Source organism: Macrobrachium rosenbergii, chromosome 26 (genome assembly GCF_040412425.1).
Source record: "Macrobrachium rosenbergii isolate ZJJX-2024 chromosome 26, ASM4041242v1, whole genome shotgun sequence".
Taxonomy (NCBI): domain Eukaryota; kingdom Metazoa; phylum Arthropoda; class Malacostraca; order Decapoda; family Palaemonidae; genus Macrobrachium; species Macrobrachium rosenbergii.
Genome location: NC_089766.1, coordinates 26,158,669 through 26,175,779, shown reverse-complemented (window position 1 = coordinate 26,175,779; position 17,111 = coordinate 26,158,669). Strand labels below are relative to the sequence as shown.

At 41.2% G+C, this 17,111-nt stretch overlaps 1 long non-coding RNA gene across 1 annotated transcript in view; it reads left to right on the top strand.

The window, feature by feature from the left end:
- The window catches only part of LOC136853114 (uncharacterized), a 60,788-nt gene extending 53,034 nt beyond the window's left edge, over window positions 1-7,754 (top strand). Inside the window, exons 3-4 of the long non-coding RNA XR_010857356.1 lie at window positions 195-302; window positions 4,529-7,754. This is a non-coding gene — a long non-coding RNA (uncharacterized lncRNA). The remainder of the gene's footprint in view (window positions 1-194; window positions 303-4,528) is intronic.
- The last annotated feature ends 9,357 nt before the right edge of the window (window positions 7,755-17,111 follow it).

Sequence of the window (17,111 nt, the reverse complement as noted above, 5' to 3'; positions counted from 1 at the left end):
CTAAAACATTTGAAACACACCTGGTTGAGAGCCTGTGTACTAGACAGTCAGCCATATGATATTTTGGAATGCTGTCTTGTCTGTTGGTGTGGATATATGAGCTATCTTTAACAGTAGGTAAGTATCCAAATAGTAAATTTCATTATGAAACTTTGTATATTACCTTGAAAAGAAACTGAAATAAGCCTTACTAGTTGCAGGTGGCACTGAAACTGATCTCACATCAATGTCCTAAAGCCATAATCTGAAAGTAGAGACAAGAAGGTATTCAAGCCAAAGGAAAATTCTGTAACTTAAAACAGGTGAGTGTTGAATGAATATATAGTGTACTTATTGAAATTTGTAACATTTTGTACAATGACACCACCACACAGCCTCAAACATGTATGTTGCGGATGTGCAATATGAGAGATTAAATTTATTAACTGGTAAAGACAAACACATGCCACGAAGACAGCAACCTTCAGTAGTAAGAAATATATATATACCAGTAATAAAACAATGGAATAAAATAGTGAATGCATTGTATTTTGTCTGTGTGTATTATGAAAAAAATTCATGGGCCAGAAAACATTTTCAGGACTTATTTAATGCAGCTTTCAGAATCACTATTGTAAAAGCAAAAAGTTCAATATTTCAAAAGTGTCACAGGAAAAACCATTGACCCCTATACTGTATCTGTTTACTCATGTAAATATAAAAGGAGTGGGTATGAAATCAAAATAAGAAAAAGAATATGGAATGTTGCAAAAATCAATTGTATATGCATAAATGAAGTTCAGTATCTGTACATGGGAGGTCCCAGGTATATAACTATGCATGTGAAGTACCAGTATGCAAAAGCTTTATTGCTAATAAAAAATAATTCAGTGCTTTTTGGATAAATTGAAAGACCATATGTATATGTGTATACAGGCAGTCCCCAGTTTACGACGGGTCCGGCTTACGACTTTCCGAGGTTACGACGCTTTTCAAATATACTCTTCACAAATTATTTTCTGGTTTACGACGCATGTTCCGGGGTTACGACGCGTCATTCGCCAATCCGACGGAAGAAATATGGCTCCAAAACGGCAGAATAATCAAAATTTGGAGTTTTTTTTTATGAAAAATTCAATAAAAATGTAGTTTACATCGTTTTCAATACACCCAAAGCATTAAAAGTAAGGTTTTCTTGGGATTTTTGACGATTTTCGACAATTTTTCGGTTTACAACGATTTTCGGTTTACGACGCGGCGGAAAAACGGAACCCCCGTTGTAAACCGGGGACTGCCTGTATTTTTAAACCCCAAAAATTATGAGTTATTTGAAATTGAATTTATAGCCACTATTGTGAAGGCTTTACTGTACCATATTTTAGAAGTGCCATAGACAACAATATTGAAAGGTACATCTGAATCCATTATAGTGCCTTACAAGAATTGAAACAGGTTTATATTAATAACCATACAGAAGACAAATATTGAATTGTTATAAACCTGTGTTAATGTGTTAATATATTACGTATACCAAAGATTGCCAGGCACAAATTAAAGGCAGGAAAATGATGGTATGAAATATTACACTCATTCACAACCATTGCTGTAAAAGCAATAATTAACTGTATTCCTGACATACTACAGCCACAATTTTAAGGTATACAAGCATGCATTAAAATTTCTAGTATGGACAAGCATCCTTTTGTAAATACTGCATAACTTTTCATTAATATACAGCACACTAAGACCCAAGTCCCAATTGCCAGCTGCAAGATTAACCAATATCCGAAAGTGTAATATTGTAAATCTACAGTATACCTTAACTGTAAGTTGAACAACAACCCAGGAAGCACAATAAAACCTAAAGGATTTGGGATGACTTCATAAAAACAGTACAGTACTTTAAAAAAAAATCAATAAATCCTAATAGAAATTTCCAAAATTTTAGCACTAAAATTTCAGTATAACAGTACTTTATCTTTACTATAATTAGTAGAATTAAAGTCTGAAGTGGACTATACCTATGTCAAGACATGGTATTAAGAAAAAGCCAAACCAGAAAGTAGGGAACAGAAAGTTGAGAAATGTGCAGCTCTGAATATTGCAAAAAAATGCCGGACAGACATGCTGGAAATGTAAAAAGTGATAATTGCACCACAGCAAGTTTGTTATAAAATCAATACATTGCAGAATACTGGACTGTATGTGTAAAGTAAATGAACGTCAAACATTGCCAGAGAGTAATAAAATGGGAACATGAGATAATATGCAATGAATTGTGCTACAAGACTTTAACACTATAAAACAGTAAGGAGTATATAATACCCAAAAAATATAAAACATTAACATTGCAGACACTCCCCTACTTACAAACTTTCAGAGATATAAACAAATGTGATTGTAAATTAAAATTTTGTTCAGAGCGCTCCCCTTTGCCACCTGTAAGTTCAAATTTTGTACTGCGCACCTCTGCTTAGTTACAATTTTGCTACTACCCACGCCATACAGCACCGTAGCTGATGCCAATACGCCTCCCCAGACTCTCGAACCTACGCAAGTGGTAAGACATCATTTGTTGTGCTCTGATCTGTTCATGTGATTTTATCATGAAGTGTCAACCCTATCCTTTTTCTATCGTTGCTAATGGCAAACGCAAGGGCAGTGAAGATAGTGGCAATGGTAAAAAGTGGCAAGCTATCTCAATGGAAACTAAGGTAGTGATTACAGGCATCCTCAGGAAGGCTTTATGTCCACATTTGGTCAATGACCAGAGGATTTATTTAATCAGGAAGAGGAGAAAGGAAATTAACAGTCTCTTTGACATAAGTGAAAAGCTACAGCTTGACTTAGGGAAGAAGGACTTTGAAGAGCTGCCTGAGTCTCATTCAGAGGAGTTAACTAATGAAGACTTAATGGAACTGGAAGAAATGCAAAGAACAGAAAATCATGAAGAAGAAGAACTTCCATTAAAAAAGTTTGAAATGAAATTGAGGGCTGAGGGGTATTCGCTTATAGAAAAAGCTTTAAATATTTTTGAGAATCAGGACCCAGATGTTGAGAGATTCTCAAAAGTAGCAACAACTATCAACGATGCTATGCAGTGTTATTGTATCATATACAATGAAAGAAAAAACATCGCAAATTCCTTAGACCAATTCTTCAAACCAGTGCCTCCAGCCTCAAGAGCCTCCCCACCTCCATTAGCTGTCCTCCATATATGAAGAAGAAAGTGATGCTGAAGAAGTCCTTGCGGAAGTAATCCCTGCCGAAGAAATCCGTGCTGAAGAAAACACTGCGTTGACGACCTGCCACCCCTGTAATTCCACACGCCTCTCCTTCTCTCATCCATCACCTCAAGCCTCTGCTACCAGTTTCATAGGTAAGAAAAACAACTATACTGTATTATTATCACAATTTATTTAGGTTTTATGTATCATTAGTATTAATAAAGTACTCTATAAAATATAGTACTGTATGCACAGTGTAGTGTGTTTTAGGATGAAAAAACATACAGTATTGTATTGACTATATCATATTGTACTTAAATAGGCGTGAAGACCAACTTACGAACAAATCAAGGTACTAATGGCTGTTTGGAACATAACTCATTCGTAAGTAGGGGAATGTCTTTTTATGTACCAAAAAGTTCCAGTATTTGTCCATATCTTGAGTAACTGGAGCATTACAGTTGCTAAGCATATAATCCCCCAAACCTAGAAATTATAAAACATGCAACCTGGCAATATATGCACAGCAGTGCACTAAAGCATGTGTCTAAAACCAGAAACAAACCACCATGCACTAACAAGGTACAGGCAACACCCAGTAAAGCCCCAAAATAGAATAGTATTTAAGAGAGACTTTGATAGCTCTCCTGAAATAAGGTAACCAAGTTCCATACTTTAAGTAATCAGTAAAATGTGTATGAAAGTGAAACCATATGGTTCATGAATTACAGCCAAGCCTACCCCCAAGACTAAGCAGTATGGAAAGTAGGTAACATTTAATAACATTAAGTATTCATAATGTTCGATAATTCCAGATTTTAATTTAATTATGTCCTAGGAAAAAAAGCCTTTACTGTAATATTGTTTGTAAGGGATTATATAAAGTAGTTTAACCAGACCACTAAGCTTCAGAGGGCTGACCTGAAAGCTTTGTCTTTGTTATTAATAAAGTTTAGATTTTATTTATTAAAATAAACTTTTTACATAGTTTATAATTGGATTAATTGAAAATGGAGATTGAAAACATTCCTTTAACTGATTCCAAAACTCAACATTCATTGTCAATTTTATTTTGGACACAAAAAATGTTTTTACTGTTGGCGTCACTTTATACTCTACATATAGGTGGTCCCCAGTTTATGACGGGTTCCATTCTGATGGCGCGTCGTAAGCCGAAAATCATTGAAAATTTTAAGAAAACCTTACTTTTAATCTTTTGAATGTCTTGAAAACAACGTAACCTGCATTTTTATTGAGTTTTTCATAAAAAAATGCCAAATTTTGACCATTCTACTGTTTTGGAGCCATATTTCTTCTTTCAGATCAGCTTCGTTGGCGTTGTAACCATGGAACATGCGTTGTGACCCGGGAAATAATTTTTGATGAATATATTTGAAAGCCCGGAACGTCATAAGCTGAGCCCGTCATAACCCGGTGACTGTCTATTGGCTGTTCATCAAATACCCATGGGTCAAACAAGATTGACCAATTCCAAAACGCCTAAATGACTTGTGCATCATTCATTTTGATATTTTGTTTTTAAATTGTTCCCGTAAGGTTCATTAGTTTACATTCTACCATTTATTGATAATGGTGGTTTTAGAAGTGTTGTATACAGTAATCACTGAGAGGAACACATGTGATCTTGTCATAGTAGTTGAAGCTTTGGCTGCTTTATTGGCTTCTTCATTTCCTTTAATGTCTACATGGCCAGGAATCCAACATATTTCTACATTTTTACCATCTTCATATAAGTTTTCCAATGAAAATTTCATTTGTTGTGCAAGAGCATTTTTTACATTATAATTTTGGAAGTCCTGTATTTGTGAAAATTACACATTTTTGTGATGGCATGTCTTTACTAATTTTAATGAATGACCCTGTTGTACAACATTTTGCTGCTAAAATGGAAGCATTGTTAAGCATGGAAAATTGGTATGCTTTGCTGGGTGGTATGGCTGCAAATCCCACGCCTAATGAAAATTTAGACCATCAGTGTACAGTACAGTATACTGAATAGTGTGAACCTTTATGTCTTCTGTGCTCTGTAGCATATTTATGGTGTCTTGGGGTATGTATACAGTTTTTAGATACAAATTTTAAGTGGGGTGCAAATTCGTAATATGCATGATTAAAGGAGGAGGTAATTCTATTGTTGGAGGATATCTTATATATTTGTTGATTCAAACAGTCTGCTGACTAATCGAGAAAGGTGGTAAGTTGTTCCTAAAATTTTATGTTTTTATTCAGAAAGTCTGTTGACTAATTGGGAAAGTCAGTGGGTTCTTACAAAATGTCTCCTTAACCTAAAATTTTTATGTTGGTGAATAGCTTGTATTTTTACCTCACAGGTGATTGCAATTTTAGTTAGCACCGTCTCTAACTGTTCAGATTTTCACAAAACAAAGTGCTGTCCACCATATTATATTTGTTAAACTGATAAACAATTTGCTGTTTGTAAGACAATCACCGTCGTGCATAAGCAAGTACAAAAGTTTACTTTTTAATGTTAGTTGCTTTTAAAATGCAGTAAAACAAGTCAAATACCTACAGATTGTATCATCAGCATCATTGCAAACTTTTCTATGTTGGCTTTTCCTTAATGGGGTTTGAGGTACAAAGTAAGCTCTTTTGACTCTTCTGTGTTGTGTTCTTTGTGCATAAAAGTAATAAGGACATTTAACTTAACCTACAGAAATGTTTCTTCCTGTTGTTGGAAATCAGTCAAATTAACACCAGAAAATACTTAGGTAATGTTATTTTGGATTATTTTACCATACCCATGCTCCATTAAGGCCAGCCTGTGTGGAGACTGGGCTCATGCATGCTTTCCCTGCCATGTCCTTCCACTAAATTCTTCCAGTTTTCTTTAGTTGGTGTGTGGACTGCTTAGCCTGTGTTTTGAACTGCAGGAATATCCACACACTTATACAGGTATCATCCTACTGACCGGTGGGGTTAAGTTCCAAAAAAAACCATCGTTTGTTGAAAAAAATGTATCTCGAATATAGCCTAGCCTACATTAGGGTATTCAGTACTATGTATACATAATAGCCTACCCTACACTATAAAGTATATTGTATACATAAACAGTATAGTAATTATTAATATCAGCTAATTTTGGAGGTTAATGCAGAGTGACTTATGATAATACAATACAAAGAGAAATTGAATAACAAACAAGAATTAGCTTTGCCTACACTATGGTATAATGTATACATATACTGTACAGTAGACTAGCCTAAATTATACTGTACTCTGTATTCACTTATCACATTATACAAACATCTACATAACGAATATGCATCTTTTCCATGGATCTTTTAAAATGTTATGCCTTAATTCACTGTATCCAATATAAATTGCGATCATAGTGATCAATGTTTTGGTTTGGAAATCGGTTAGGTGGGAAGTTTATTTCGCTTTATTTAACTCAGTTCAGAGCACTTTTCTTGCTTTTAGTTAGCGTAAATGAATCTCTAGATACGTACTTTATTTATGTGGGGCAACATTATTTTTCATAATACAAAGTGTTTTTAAGTTGAAATATAACTTAAATATGTCTCGTTGTGAAATAACTTTTGCTATTTTTTTCGTTAATAGATGACGTTGGCCATTTGGGGGCGTTTGTTTTGTGTAAAAAAAATCAAGATTCCGTTTGCTATTTTCACTTGATTTCATCATAATACGAGCTTTACGTATTTATTTTTTATCGGTGTACAAAGAGCAGTAACGTGTTCTTTCATGCCCAGTAGTTTTGATTAAAATACTTTCTCTTCAATTTTAATTACGGTTGAGTTTCACCCATGTTGCTGATGCACGATAATAAGGAGCTTGAACATTGTTTTCTCAGCTTCAGCTACAACTTGCAGCTTAAATTCAGCAGTATATTTCCTTGCCAATCTTTTATCCATTGCAAATAAGTGTATAATGTAAAAATATATCAGTCCTATTCTACTTAACGTCATTTGTACTTTACAGTAATTGTGTATTACTGTATGATGGTTGAAATACAAGCAAAACAGCTGTTGTTATCCAATTGGTGATAAGCAAAACAACAGTTTCTTGTTCGGTTGTTTATGGGTGTACCCATTTACGCAAGAGTATAACGTTAATAACAATACTTTTATCATTCTCTTTTACTTTTTGAACTAGAAGATGGGATAAAGAGATGGAGTAAAAGAACTTGGTGTATTGTAAATTGGTCTCTCTCGCTGCCTGATTGTACGCTGCTGCCTGCGCCCGCGCGAAATTTAAAAATATTTTATAAATATTGTTGTCGGTATTAATTGCTTACCCCATTGCAAAATCGAATTATCGTAAGGCGAATTATCATAACTCGAGCACTACCTGAGTATTTAAATAGTTTTATCTCAAAAAGTGCCTTTAGTCATGAAAATGAGATGAAAATACAGTAATTAGTGAATAATTCTCAGTGAAAAATACCGTAAATGGGTGAATTTTCAGTGAATAATGTGTATATGTGTTCCATAGTGAAATCCATGAATAGGTGAGCCCATGAATCGTGAGACCACGAATACAGAGGGTTTACTGTACACAGGTAGGTACTTTTCAGATATCTAATAACTTTTCATTTATACTGCATGTAGTGGTCCCTTAGAAATGTACTTTTGTGAGTTACACCCATTTTCCCAAAGAAAAGTTACGTACCTAATGATCATGGAGAGGCAGAGGGACAGCTTCAAGTTGTTTATGGAGGGAGTGTACTATGTGGCACGTTGAATGCTACATCCTGAATGTCATAGTGTTGAGAAATTGTCACACTGATCGTGTATTAGTGGCATCCCCGCATGAGGCACTTTGTTATTGTTCTGAAATATAAGGGATACAGTACTTGTGTTAGGCTAGTTTCTGGGTAGACTAGCTTGACTAGGTTTTAAGTGTGCCGAAGGTTACTGGTAAATTTTGTAAATCTGTTGCCGTCATTTTAGTTATTTATTTTTTTTACTGTACAGGCAGTCCCTGGTTATCGGCGGGGGTTCTGTTCTAACAGCATGGCGATAAGCAAAAATTGGCGATTTTCGGCACTTATCGGTGCTGATAACCGGGTATCGGCGGCAATAACCGGAGATTGGTGCCTCTCTTAGGTATTTATCGGTGCCAATACCCGATTATCTGTGCCAATAAGCAGAAAATTGCGCCAAAAATCACCAATTTCTGGGTTATACGACCTGTGTCACCCGGTGAAATATCCATTCAGCACATATTTCTAGGTAAATTCATTGCTAAACATACCAAAGAAAAGCTAAATGCAAAGCTGGGTTACTACCCTCAGTGCAAGCTCCATAGAATGGAGTCGTGTATATGAAAGGGTGAGTTTGTCACTATCACAGGTCCCCGCCCTGTAGACATTCCCAATGACAAAATCCCCCAGAGCGAGGTGCTGATACAACGCCTGCACCGCTCGCGGACTATAAACAAACCAGCGCCATCTGCATTCCATTTTTAGCACACATCTTGTTCAGTTGTGTTTCCCTTCTTCTTTTTGGACTTTTTTTTCTGATTTATTTTCCTGCATGATGGACATCTTCCCAGGAAAGGGTAACAAAACTATCTTCAAATTATGATATACATAAAAAACATAAAATAAACGGAAGGAGCAGTACCATCTCTTCCTTTTATTTTAGGCAGTTGGGGCTCCGTTATTTGTCCTCCTAATTTTATAATTTGGGGACAATATAACTGCCTAAAATAAAGAAGATGATGGTACTCATCTTTCTTTTATTTTCCTGGCAGATGCTCCCTAATTTTATAATTTGGGGACAATATAACCTCATGTGACCTTCAGTCTCCTTGCAGGGTTTTTGGTGGGGCTTCGTTCCCTTCCGTTTATTTTATGTTTTTATGTATATCCTACATAATTTCATATTTGGTTAATTATTTTAGTTTTGTTACCCTTTCCCTGGGGAAGTGCGGGTCCCTTGTCGCTTAGGCTACAAGTTTCCCCCTCGGGCCTATTCGATCTTTAATCAGTCTTATTTGATTTAATTTTGGGACCCTCACCTCCTTCAGCTCTTGGGTATATTATCTGAGATGGTACAGTTATGACTTTTAGTTTCATTTTATGTTTAGCGCACGGATGATATGGATATTTACAGATTAGGTTGGTTATTTATTTTTCTTGAAGGTCGGCCATTTTACCTTCCGCGCTTTATATCGCGTTGGGTTTGGTTCACCCTTCTACATGTGTCATTTATTATTTGAATTAGTTATTTTACGTGTATTGTGAGGTTAACTTTTTATAGCCTAGTCAGTTAGATACCATGTTCCCTCCTAGGCTACCCTCCCTGGCCGCTGGTCGGCTATGTTAGGTTAGCCTAGGAAGTTAGGCTATTAGCGGTTCTGCTCCCTTCCTTTGGAAGGAGAGGTTAGGTGTGTAGGAGGGTCTCATGTTATGCGCTTCCCTGATGTTTTGTTGGTTTGGATGGAGGTGTTAGGCCTGCGTTTTCCTCCCTCTCCCTATTTCGGCCTTTCCGTTTGGACTCCTGAGTCCTAGTAAGGTTAAGCTGGAATAGCGAGGGTATCTTTACTCGTAGCCTACCCTTGTCCGAGCCACAGATTTCGGGACAGCACTCCAGCTTCATGTGTATTCCCCCTCTCCTACCACCTTCTCCCTCTCCTCCCTGCTCTTTCCCCCCTTGGTTTGTTTTCGCATACTTCGTTAACTTACCAAGGCTTGAGAGCTCATAGCCCTTACCATTCCCTTAATAGCCTACATTCCTTACCCCTTTCCCCGCATAGTTTGGTTCTCCCTTGTTCTCTCTGCCCAGGGTTACCAATCTTGACCGATCGGCACCCTGTTGAGAACTTGTCTGGTGTCTGGGGGTGCCTCCCCACTCCTGGCCACCATGCTTTGTTAACCATTCTTTGCGTTCTTGGCCTTTAGAGGGTTCCCTGTCCTCTCTCCTTCCATGATAGTCGTTCGTGCATGTTCGACTCCTCGGGAGGGAGAAAGGGTGGGCCTTCTGGTGTCCGGGGGGTGCTCTCCCACTCCCTGGCCTCCTCTAGTGGTCCCCCTCCATTGGCCTGTCCCCCTCCCTTCCCTAGCGTCAGTATGAATTGAATTCCCCCAGCCAGGGTTTTGTTCTCTTGGACCGTCACCTCGAGGGAAATTTTTATGGTAGCCAGTTAGAGTTTTCCACCTGACTGTCTTCTGTTTACATATTCGCACGTCTGCTAGTGTTTATCCACCTTGTTTATCCTCTGTTCTATTCATTTAGAACATTGTTCCCTGGGTATCTATCTTAACTTTGACTAGTTACTTTATGTGTTTTCTGCTAGGTGGTCGTTACCCTACTTTCTTTCACCACTCCGGTGGGTATGGTGTTTGGTCGGTCGGTGCTCACCACACCTCCCCCGCCGTCACTATAACTGTGTAACGTGACTCCCCCGGCGCCAAGCAGAAATTCTTTGATTGTTTAAGTTTAAGTTAACCATTCACGGTATTTCCTTTTTAGTTAGTTGATGCATGTTTTCAGTGGGACCTCTTGTATCTCCGGATTAACTCCAGCGGTCCCCCCCCTCTTTATTTGGCATGTATAAGCTAGTTATACCTTATCTTTGTACCGGAACTTTCCGGCGGGGTCTGACCGGACTTTTTGCATGCCTAGTCAATCTTTATTATCCTAAGACACTACTCCGCACCCTACTCCGTTGCCTTATTAGCATACTCATGTACCCGTCCCACTTACAGGTGGTGCGTTGTCAGGAGCAGGGTGTACTGGTGGTCCTCCAAGAGGCGAGTGGGCACGAAGTTTGTAGGTCCCACTCCCGGATGCGCTGTCCACATGGGGATCTTGATCGTCTGGCACCCCGATGGTTGTGAGGTGTGCTTTTACGCTCTTTATGAGCTTAAATTCTGGATGAATCGGTAAGCTATGAATTTTTCAGCTCCGGTTCATAATTCCCCAGAGAGTTACGTCTCTTGTGGATAATTGGAAGATATCTTTATAGTTGGAGATTTCCATTTAGTTGACATTCTCCTTTTTCAGATTGACCGCAGCTCCCGCGACTCTTGAGCTCCTGACCCTCAAGACCTGGGTCAGCGGCTTTGGGAGAAACATCGGGTCGGGGAAACCTTATGTTCTCCAAGGAGATTTGTAGTGTTCTCTTCCCCAGCGCCTGGATCTCAGCGTCAGTACCGGATGAAGTAGCCGCCCCTTTGATCGCTGGGATCCGGGAGATGACCCAACCCTCCCAGGAGGATGTGGCCGCTTGCGGAGAGGTTGCCGAGGAGGTTGCGGCTATGAACCTGAATCTAGAACCCATGAACGTGGACCTGGATCTCCAATCAGGTAAGGGGGTAAGTGAGGCAGGTGACTTCTTATTTAGCTCTCCTTCTTCTTCTGCTTCCTCTTTCAGAGGGTTTGTAAAATCCTCTTACCTTATGGATGGTGCAAGGTCTACCGTCCCTATGGTAAAATCGGTGAAGAAAAAGACCTTAAAAACCCAGAAGTCCGCTCCCGGGGTTCCCTCGAAGACGTCACGGGCTCCTGGTCCGTGCAGTCTACTTTGCAAGGCCTCCACCTCTGGTGAGGGAGCACGGTCAAAACAGAGTAAGGAGGCTCCCCCCCTCCTTCCTTTGATGCAGAAGCTTTCGCTGAGCTTCTGATGCAAAAGCTCGACAAGAGAGTTGATGACAAGCTGTCGGAACTCTCATCCCAGCTGTTGTCTTCTAATGCTTCCGTGCTGTCCCTGTCACAGCAGGTTAAGTCCCAGGGTACCTTGATCTCTGGGTTCATGCGCGGCGGAGCGGCCGCCGGATCCTTTACTGTCCCGGACACTTCCAGCGTTTCTCCCTTTGATAAGGGAAACCCCTGGCGTCTAACTCTTTATGCTCCCCAGCATGAAGGTACTCTCACCATAGAAGGTCTAGGCACCCGCAGGTTGGAGGAACTGGAGTTCTTCCCTCCTGGTCTGCAGCCTCCTTACCCAGGTTACGCCAGGCTTACGGAGGAGGCTTGGATTCGGTCCGACAAGGTCCCTAAGGAGACTGTCATCTTCCCGAGGGACCAGGCTCAGTCCTCTCTGTTGCGTACTCTGACGGAGTGGCAAGCAGAGAACACTAAACTTACCCCAGCCAAGGGTACGTTCACAGTGTTCTCTTTGGGGGAGGCTATTCCAACCCCATGCACAACGAAGGTGGCCTTGCTCACAAGTCAGACGAGCTTGGAGGGCAAACCCCTTCCTCATCTCCGGGAGACAGATCCCACCTCTCTTGTCTTCCCCGGAGATTCTAAGTTCTGGAAGGGAGCTCCGGCCTCCTTCACAGTTACTAGACTACACCCGGATTGCACCTCTACCCTTTTCAGCGAGCAACTCCCAAAGATCCCGGATTCGCTCCTGAAGGCTGAAGCCGACACTAAGGACAGACTTAGCAGGTCCTTAAATTCTCTGACTCTGGCCGAAGCAACTTCGGTTGTCTATAGCGAGGACGCTCTATTCCAGGTCCTGACGAAATCTCTTTTAGCAGGTTGCCAACAGGACCTTCATGATTTCATCACGGCCCGGATGAACTGCCGGAAGCACATCTTTTCGGCAGCTTCTATCAGACACGAGCCTAATAGGCTTATGAAGAGCTCCATCTGGGGAGCTAATCTCTTCCCCCAAGAAGAGGTAGATGCGGTCCTAGCCGAAGCGACTAGGGCCAATCAAAGTCTCCGCTCCCGTTGGGGTATTCCCTTTAAGCGGAAGCCAACGGAGTCCGCCGGACCTCATCCCAAATCTGGGAAGAGGTTTAAGAAATTTAAGCGGCTCCCAACCCAGACTGTTTTGCAGGCTGTTCCGGTTCCTGCAGCTGGTCAGCCTTCAACCTTCCATGCACAGCCTCAGCCTCAGTATGTGCTGGTTCAGCCAGCCCATCACTCCCTCGCTGCTCCCTCTTATGTCTCGTCCCTGGCTTTCAATGCTTCTTATGAAAGCCAAAGGCCATTTCGAGCTATTCAGAATGCCAGGGGAAGCAGGGCCAGAGGCTATTTCAGAGGCAGAGCAGCATCTCGCTCCTCCTCCCGGGAGGAAGCAGAGGATCCAGAGGAAACAGACCATCTCCCACCCAGTGAGATGTCTCAGGTAGGTGGGAGGTTGTACCATTTCCGGGACCAATGGAGCTTCAGCCCATGGGCCCAGAGCAGTGGTTCCCAAAGTGGGCGGTACCGCCCCCCTGGGGGCGGTGGATTGATATTGGGGGGGCGGTGAGGCAAAAGGGGGTGGTTGGGGGCGACAGGGTGGCATTAAGAGCATTTAATTTTAAGCAATTAAAAGCAAAAAAAAAAAAAACACAGACTTAAAATTACCAAACGTGGGGTTCTACGACTTAGTGAGTTCCAGCCTGATGTGGAGAAACCGATATCCCTGCGTCAAGCACACCCATCCCATTAACAGTAATTGTGAAGACCAATTTTACTAAATTAAGTATTGTTTGTGAAATACATCTTCAGTTTAATATTGTTGTTTTCAATTTGAAGAAACCGTCCCGCCCCAAAAATAATAATACTACGCGTGTGTGTGTATCGGGAGGTGGGTGCTAGGAATCCATCTGGAAGCCAGGGGTCCAGCCTGAAAAAGTTTGGGAAACTGGCCCAGAGCATAGTCTCCAAAGGCCTGGGGTGGAGTTGGAGCAGAGGCCCTCCTCCCCTTGTCAGGTTGCATCAGTCACCGTCCAAAGCCCTAAAGGACGTTGTGAAGGATCTATTACAAAAGAGGGCAATAAAGAAAGCGAGGCATTTGAAGTTTCAGGGCAGACTGTTCAGTGTTCCAAAGAAAGGTTCCAGTCAACAGAGAGTAATCCTAGACTTGTCTCGTCTAAATTCTTACATTCATTGCGACAAATTTCGCATGCTTACAATCTCACAGGTTCGGACCCTACTGCCCCCGTGGAGCCGTAACCACCTCTATAGATCTTTCAGACGCTTACTATCACGTCCCGATTGCGAAGGTTCTCTCCTTACCTGGGGTTCAGACTGGAGAAATCAAGCATACTCGTTCAGAGTCATGCCATTCGGTCTCAACATAGCTCCCAGAATCTTCACCAAGCTGGCAGACACGGTAGTTCAGCAACTACGGTCTCAAGGGATCATGCTGGCCGCATACCTGGACGATTGGATCATTTGGGCACCCAACGCCAGCGAATGCCGGAAAGCAACAACCATAGTAATCGGTTTTCTGGAATCTCTAGGCTTCCAAATAAACAGGGAGAATTCCCGCCTAGTACCGGAGAGTCGCTTTCAATGGTTGGGGATCCAGTGGGACCTATGTTCACACAAACTATCTCTTCCGCCGGCCAAACGGAGAGAAATAGCCAAAGCAACCAGACAGTTCCTCAAGAACAAGAAAGCTTCCCGCCGTATCCAAGAAAGAGTCTTAGGCTCTCTTCAGTTTGCTTCAATAACAGATCTGCTTCTGAAAACCAAACTGAAGGATATAAACAGGGTATGGTGGAGTCAGGCCAACATCAGGTTCAGAGACAGGGTGTCTCTAATCCCGCCAATTCTAAAAAAGAGACTCCGGCCTTGGACAACAGTCAAGAGCTTATCAAAATCAGTACCACTCCAATTTCCCCCTCCAGCATTAGTGATTCACACCGATGCTTCTCTAAGCGGGTGGGGAGGTTACTCTCAACCCAAGAAAGTTCAGGGGACATGGTCCACTATGTTCCGCCAGTTCCATATCAATGTTCTGGAAGCAATGGCAGTCTTTCTAACCTTGAAGAAGCTACGTCCAAACAGTCTAATTCATATCAGACTGGTCTTGGACAGCGCAGTAGTGGTGCATTGTATAAACAGGGGAGGTTCCAAGTCGAGCCGGATCAACCAGGTTATGATAGCAATACAGTATTCTCCTTAGCAAACAAACACCAGTGGCACCTGTCTGCTACTCATCTGGCAGGAGTTCGGAATGTCATTGCAGATTCCCTATCCAGGACAACTCCGTTGGAGTCGGAATGGTCCTTGGACAAAACATCATTCGAATGGATTTGCAGTCAGGTACCAGGTCTCGAAGTAGATCTCTTTGCAACAGAATGCAACCACAAACTTACTTGTTATGTGGCTCCCAACCTGGACCCTCTGGCTCACTCCACAGATGCAATGTCGATAGATTGGAACAAGTGGCGGAGGATCTATCTGTTCCCTCCAGTAAACCTGTTAATGAAGGTCCTGCACAAGCTCAGGACATTCAAAGGCCAGGTGGCTCTGGTAGCTCCCAACTAGCCGAAGAGCAACTGGTTCCCGCTTCTTCTAGAGCTGAAGCTTCGGTGCTTACAGATTCCCAATCCAAAACTGACGCAAATAGTACAAACTCAGACTGTGTCAGCTTCCTCAAGAGTACAGAATGCCCTAGCTTTATGGATTTCATGAAATTCGCAGCTCAGAAAGATGCTAATATTGACCCAGTTAATACTTTATTCCTAGAATCAGACAAAAGGGAATCTACTCTCAGACAATATGACTCAGCAGTTAAGAAATTAGCACTCTTCTTAAAAGAATCTGAAGCAACTGTAATGACCACGAACCTAGCAATCTCATTTTTTAGGTCATTATTCGAAAAAGGTCTTGCCTCTAGCACCATTACTACAGCTAAATTTTTACATGGGTTTAATATTAATTTAACGGATTCTTATTTTTCTTCAATCCCTAGAGCATGTGCTCGTTTGAGACCAGTAACCCGTCCACACACGATTTCCTGGTTCTTAAATGACGTCCTTAAATTATCATCAGAAATTGATAATCAGAGTTGTTCATTCTTAAGTTTGCTGAGGAAGACCTTATTCTTAATTAGTTTAGCTTCAGGTGCTAGAATTTCTGAGCTGTCTGCTCTGTCTAGAGAGCCGAACCATATTGATTTCCATCCATCAGGTGAAGTTCTGCTAGCCCCTCACCTTAAGTTTCTAGCTAAGAACGAAGATCCTCGAGATAGATGGTCCCCCTGGAAGGTTGTCCCCCTTCCACAAGACCTATCATTATGTCCGGTCTTTACTTTAAAGGCTTATTTAGACAGAACCTCTCACATAACTTCGGGGCCTCTCTTTGTGAGAGAAGGTGGAGGAACTATTTCTATGAAGGCCATCAGACAACAGATTTTATATTTTATTAAACAAGCAAACCCAGACTCAGCTCCAAAGGTTCATGACATTAGGGCAGTGGCCACCTCCATTAATTATTTTCATCATATGAATTTTGAGGATCTAAGAAATATACGGGGTGGAAATCTCCCCTGGTTTTCAAACGCCACTATATGAAATCCTTAGAAGCTCTAAAATTCACCACAGTGGCGGCAGGAAGCAATTGTTCCTCCCTCTAAATAATTCTTTTTATATCTCATTATTTCTGTCACTTTTTCTCCCACCTACCTGCCTCATTTATTCCCTTTACCATCCCCTCCGGGTCAGGCATACTTCACAGCCTGTCTCCTGACCATGTTGCATTTTGTCTTTGTCCCCTGTTATTAGCAATTAAGTACGTTTATTCATGTCTTAATGTTTTCTTGTCTTGCGGGACATAGTTCCCTCACCTTAATATATTTTATGTCCTTATATATTTTCATTTTGGATAATTAAAAACCATTTGGAATGATAGTTTTATTTCTTTCCATTACAAGGTTTCTTTAGATCTTTTCAAGATGGTATTTTGATTCTCTGTTATTATTTCACCGGGTGACACAGGTCGTATAACCCAGAAAAAGGATTTTGACAGAGGAAAAATCTATTTCTGGGGGGAGACCTGTGTCACCCGGTGACCCACCTCTATTCTTTCCTCTCCCCCCCCTAGCTAAAATACCATGCTTGGGTGGTGGGTGCTAACATGGAATGCAGATGGCGCTGGTTTGTTTATAGTCCGCGAGCGGTGCAGGCATTGTATCGGCACCTCGCTCTGGGGACTTTTTGTCATT